At 38.1% G+C, this 5,927-nt stretch overlaps 1 protein-coding gene across 3 annotated transcripts in view; it reads right to left on the reverse strand.

The window, feature by feature from the left end:
* Nucleotides 1-4,949, reverse strand: part of ppm1ba (protein phosphatase, Mg2+/Mn2+ dependent, 1Ba) — a 148,986-nt gene extending 144,037 nt beyond the window's left edge. The window contains exon 1 of one of the 3 annotated variants that reach the window (XM_048600858.1): nucleotides 4,638-4,949. The gene's annotated coding sequence lies outside the window, so the exon portion shown is untranslated. Of the gene's footprint in view, nucleotides 1-4,444; nucleotides 4,549-4,637 lie in introns of those variants that run through there. The other 2 variants (XM_048600856.1, XM_048600857.1) reach the window with 2 other exon arrangements.
* Between the last annotated feature and the right edge of the window lie 978 nt (nucleotides 4,950-5,927).

Genomic DNA, 5,927 nt, shown 5'->3' on the forward strand with positions numbered 1-5,927 from the left:
AAACGTCAGCCTTCCTGCTCCTATGATGCTGCTTGGCCTGCTGTGTTCATCCAGCTCTACACCTTGTTATCTCAGATTCTCCAGCATCTGCAGTTCCTACTATCTCTGAAGGAGAAACTACACCTGGTTAATTCACTGGAATTCTTCGAGAAAGTAACAAGGAGGATAAAGGGGAAGCAGTGTATGTAATATATTTGAATTTTCAAAAGGCTTTTGATAAGGAAGCACAATAGGCTACTTAATAAGGTAAGAGCTAATAGTGTTGAAGGAAGTACATTAGTATGGACAGAGGATTGGCTAACAAAGAGAAGACAGAGTTGGGACAAGGGGGCATTTTCAGATGGGAACTTCTAACTAGCAGTGTGCCACAGAGAGCAGTTGGGCCCACAATTATTTACAATACATACAAATTACTTGGATGGATGAATGAAGAAAAGTGAAAGTACTATTGCCAAGTTTGGAGATGATAAAAATAAGTGCGAAGATAAGAAGTGAGGACAGTGAGCAGAGGGATTCATACAGGTTAAGTGAGTGGGCAAAAATTTGGCAGATGAAAAATAATTAAGGAAATACAAGGTTACACGCTTTGGCTGGAAGAATAGAGGAGCTGAATATTATTTAAATGGAGAAAGACTACAAAAAAACAATGAAACAGAAGGATTTGGGAGTTCTCCTCTAATAATCACAAAAAGCTAGCATCCAAGTTCAGTAGCTAATAGAGAAGGCAAATGGAATGGTGACCTCTACTTCAAAAGGTATTGGAGTATAAAAGTAGGGAAATTAAGCTAAAACCATACAAGGCATTTGTCATCGTCAGATCACAGCAAGATTACTATAAATAGTCCTGGGCTTCTTATCTAAGCAAAAGATATCCTAGAATGGAAACAGTCAGAGAAGGTTCATTAGGCTGATACCAGGTATGGAGGGATGGTCTTCTGTGGAGAGGTCAAGTAGATTGGGCCTGTACTCATTAGAATATAGAAGAATGAAAGATGACCCTATTGAAACATACAAAATTCTGAGGGGACTTGACAGGGTAGATGCAGGAAGGTCGTTCCCCCTTGAGGAAGAGACTACGAACAGAGGGCATGACGAGAGGTGGGGATGGGAGGGTCGCTCCTTTACAGATATGAGGAGGAATTTCTTCTCCGATGTAAATCTGTGGAATGCTTTACCAGAGAGACCTGTGGAGGCTGGGTGAATAAGTGTATTCTACACCTAGATAAATAGACATTTAATCACTAAGGAATCAAGGCAATGGAGAAAAGAGAGTAAAGTGGAGTTGAGGATAATCAAATCAAGTATGATGACTTTGAATGGCAGGAGCAGGTTCAATGGGCTGAATAGCCGACTTCTGCTCATGAGTCTCATGGTCTAATCTTACGAAGGCTTTCATTGGTCATAAAGTCAGTAACTAGAGAGTATAAAGTTAAGACCATACTAAAATAATAAATGATATTCAGATACTTTCCTTAATGATTAGTTTTAAAACCTATACACCTCTTCAGAAAGCATGGCAGGCAAAGAATCCATTACAGATGCTGAGAAAAGTGGCTAAATATTTAAAATATTAAAACTTGAGTAATGAACTAGACAATGGGTCTAAATGTTTCCCTCTTTCATAGAAAGAGCAGATACAAGGCAAATGGCTTTCTTCTATGCTGTAAAACCCAATGATTCTAAGTGCTTTGAAAGCCAGTTCAAATGTAAGAGAAAGTGTTTCACATTTATGTGCAATAATTTTTCTTCCAGTTAATGTACAAAATGGCTATTACTTGATATATTTGGAAATAAATATCTTTTACTGCACTATCATTTCCACATCCTACATCAAATCTATTCTGGAAAATCCCTCACCCTCCTTAACATTTTTCAAGACTTGCTCTTGCCCAATTTAATCTTTCATTGTTGAGAACACACTTTAAACTGCCTGATAAAAAACTGCAGCTCTTGAACTAGCTATGAAATCTTTTCTTTTCCCCCTTAGAAAGGAATGACCTACACATTCCGTATCAGTAAGATTCCAAAAATTTCATTCAGACGTACAATGCTGTCCCTGCTGTGTACTGAGGTCTACACTCAGTCTTATGGTCCACCACATGCACTCTTGACTTTTGTCTCCATTAACACCATCTCAAAGCTATTCCAATCTCATCTTTGCCTCATTTGACACTTTAATAAGAAACATTTTCTCTTCCTTTCAGAAGTTGAGTTCTGAGGAAAACTCATACTGCGCTACAAACATGAACTCTGTTTTTCTCTCTCCACAGATGCTGCCAGACCTGCTGAGTTTCTCCAGCACTTTAATTCCCAAAGGACCTGTTCTCTCTGTGCCCTAAGTTAGAATACTTGTATACAGAAGATCTTGCAACCTCCTACTCACATTGCAAGAAGGTGGAAAATATCCATTTACTGAGATTCTCAGCTTTCTGGCCATCACAATTCCACCTCCCATCATGTCATTTGTTGCCGTCCATACTCATGCAATTAATTATAGTTCCTCTAATACCACCTGGCTTATTTTTTGTTCTCAATCTCCTGTCTGGCATGCATTCAGTCTTCCGAGACTCCATGAATACCATCACGCTAACTTGATTCAGACACTGATTCCCTTGACAAAACGAATTCAGTTCAGCATGATTTACCCTTTACAAATCTATGCTGACTGTTCCCAATTCACCTTTTTTTTTGAAGTTTTCCCTAATTTGCTTACCCATGGCAGAGATAACATTGACTGGTTTAGTCCCTGGTGTAGCCTTTCACTTTCCTAAAGCTGTGTACAACATTTGCCACATTCCACTTAGCAAGCTTGCTGAAAAGAAAACATACCGTTAGATGCTTTCCATTTTGAACTCATCAGGCAACGAGATCATACATTTTTGGTATATCCTAATAAGTGCAAGATGAAAAGTTTTGATACCATGACCTTTTATTCAGCTATCCCTAAAGTTCTTAAATACCAAGCAAGAGTCAAAGTTCCGACATTTCAACACTTAGGAATACTTCAATATTCTTGAATTGATTCCACTTACGCCTGGTGACTTTCTTTTTATTTTCATCAACTTCATTTAATACAGCATGCTTTTAAAATATGTATTTACAAGTTCCATATCTTCATCCATACATATGTCCACTTGCAATCCTACTTTCATCTACTTGAGAAAAGTTATGCAAAATACTGATTAATCTCCAATCAAATACAAATTTCAAATTAGGGCAAATCCAGATTTAGCTGAAAAATGTAAAGTTTAAAGTAAGCATAGGGTTTCCGAAACAGAAACTGCTATTCTCCAATTTTGTGGAATAGTGCGAGTTTACAGTACTGACTTGATGTCATAAATAAAGAAGATATCTGATAATCACCCTCAGAGCCTCTTAAATTAGCCAGTAAAATAGAGGCCTGAGATTATTGAATTCAGCTTTGGACTTGGCAAAGCTAGTATAATTAAAATATTACTTAAAAGGAGCTCCAACGTAAATGTCTCAGGTCTCTGATAATAGCATAACAGTAATATCATGACATATTATGAGTCTTTCACACAATCTGTGTCACAACAGTAGAAATAGTTCACCAAATAACGTCATTCATCAAAAAAAAACTACCAAAAGTACACAGCTAAAACAAAGGCACAGCTCCCACACCTCCAACCTATCAAATTCTACTGATCTGAAAATGCAGATAAAATCCTAAAATAGTAAATAAATGCATGAAGTGTAATTGAAATAAAGCCTTCAGAAAACCAGATAATTTAACGAGTGGAAATCTTATCCAGCACGTACACAAAGTACTATGCATACCTATGGAAAACAATAATAGATTATTGGTAGAAAGTTTAATGGGAAGACGATTTGTAATCTATTGCAAGGAATTTCAAGAACACAAAACCGTCAGTTATAGGGAAATACTAATGCTGATCTTTATGCTAAACCAAAACATGGGTCGTAATACCATTTCTAAATTTCAAATATATAAAAATCCAATGAGGTGTAACTAAGTTGCATTTTAATTCAAAATGCATCTGAAATCTAATACATACAGCTCCGTTTTAAAACCACACAAGTGAAAAAAAACATACTGCATATATGTTACCGATAATTCAACGTTATTTCGTGTTCAAGGTTTCTTTTAAAATTCTATTCGTTTAAAAAAAAGCACTAACAGTTGTCAACACACAAGTCTATACAGGTAATTCACACAAGAGGCCTACAATGACCTTTCTCCAAGCCCCTCATTTAATTACTCCTCAGTTAAGGGCACTGATGTCGTTTTCAACAATACGAAAAGAACAACGTACTCGTAAGCAAACTCGTTAAAATAAAAACAGTACATATAAAAAGAAATTATGTTTGGCATGATTTCTCAGATGCAAATTGAGATTCTGGTAGATTCATTTTATAATCTGTCTATTCTGGCTTTACGTATGAAAATATTGATAGTACATACACACATCAGGAACAGAAATGTAGCTCGGGCCTAAGCCTTTTGACAAGCCCCGGTTTATGGTGGAATGGAGGCGGCGAAAAGAGGACAGGGTGTGGAAGGTTGGGGAAGTGAGGAGATGGAGAAGGGCCAGAAGCGCATGGGGGCCAAGTACATTTACAGAGACCCTCCCAGATATTTAAACCTGGCTACTTACTCCTTTTTTTTTCCTGCCTTGTCTCGTAGGTTCCCGATTTCAGATTTATACGCGAGGTCAATTTTTAAAATTTTTTTTTAAAAAAGTACTTTTTTCACAGAATACGATTTTATACTATCTTGCTCGTTATCAGTGCCTGCAACTGACAGCGGCGGACAATTTCAGACATTTTTGTGACGTCTCAGGCGGACATCAAGAATTATCCCTTTCAAAAAAAAGAAATAAGTGCGAGCTGAAGAAAAGAAACAGACGCCACGACCGCTCACTGCACAAGATGAGCGGACGGGCACAACTACCAAACTTGTGATGGAGGTTTGTGTGTGTGTGTGTGTTTTCACTCCGCCCGCTTCAAATCCGGAAAGTTCGGTGCAGAATTTTTAATCGACCCGACTTTGTCGTCAAACGTATAATTTATTTTTATTCAAACCCCCATCCTCTTTTCACATCATTCATTTATCATTGGTCAGAATGCTGCGAGATCCCTTGTCGATTGGATGAGACGGTACGTCGATCGATTGTGTCGTCACGGGATTTGTTCTTCACACCACCTCCTCCCCGTCTTGTCTATGTAGCAGCTTGTGCCCAGATGTTGCCGGGATGAAATCACCAGCAACCAATGGGAGGCGACGATTCAAGTTGACCGCCACCATCCTTCCTGTATGGACACTGCCCGTCGTCTGGTCAAAAATCAACATTACTGCACATTTACAAAATACGCATTATTTATTATTGAAATCAAGTCACATCTAAGACATTTGGTCGTGATTACGTACTTCCCCCTTCTTCCTGACTCTCGTTTGTGTCAGAAGATTTCTGGTGACCACATGCGTGACGCGCTGAGATTCTATTTTAGGCTGTGCTGAACCAACCAGGACGGCAGCAGAGATGAGCTCTCTTGAACGTGGGAGTGTGTTCAACCAAGTGGCTCTGCCAACTATCTCCGAAATAGAATCACTGGCGAGTGATTCTATCCATTTAGTGCATTTGATAATATGAGCACCATAATAATTACATTAAAATCATATTGATTACTACCGATCGCGACACACAATATAGAAGCAGACCATCTAACTCAACGCCATTTTCTGTAGCCTCATATGCCTTGGAGATATTAGCATCTTGAAACTTATCAATCATTCTTTTGAACAAATTCAGTGACAATAATCAAAATTCTGCAAAATTTGAAACAAATGAAGAAAATGCTGGAGAATATCCGGTATGACTCATTCAGAAGTTATTCCTATCCTCTTTAAACAATCCCCAAAAAATGCCAACATATTAGCATCCATC

Source organism: Rhincodon typus, chromosome 9 (genome assembly GCF_021869965.1).
Source record: "Rhincodon typus isolate 14 chromosome 9, sRhiTyp1.1, whole genome shotgun sequence".
Lineage (NCBI taxonomy): Eukaryota > Metazoa > Chordata > Chondrichthyes > Orectolobiformes > Rhincodontidae > Rhincodon > Rhincodon typus.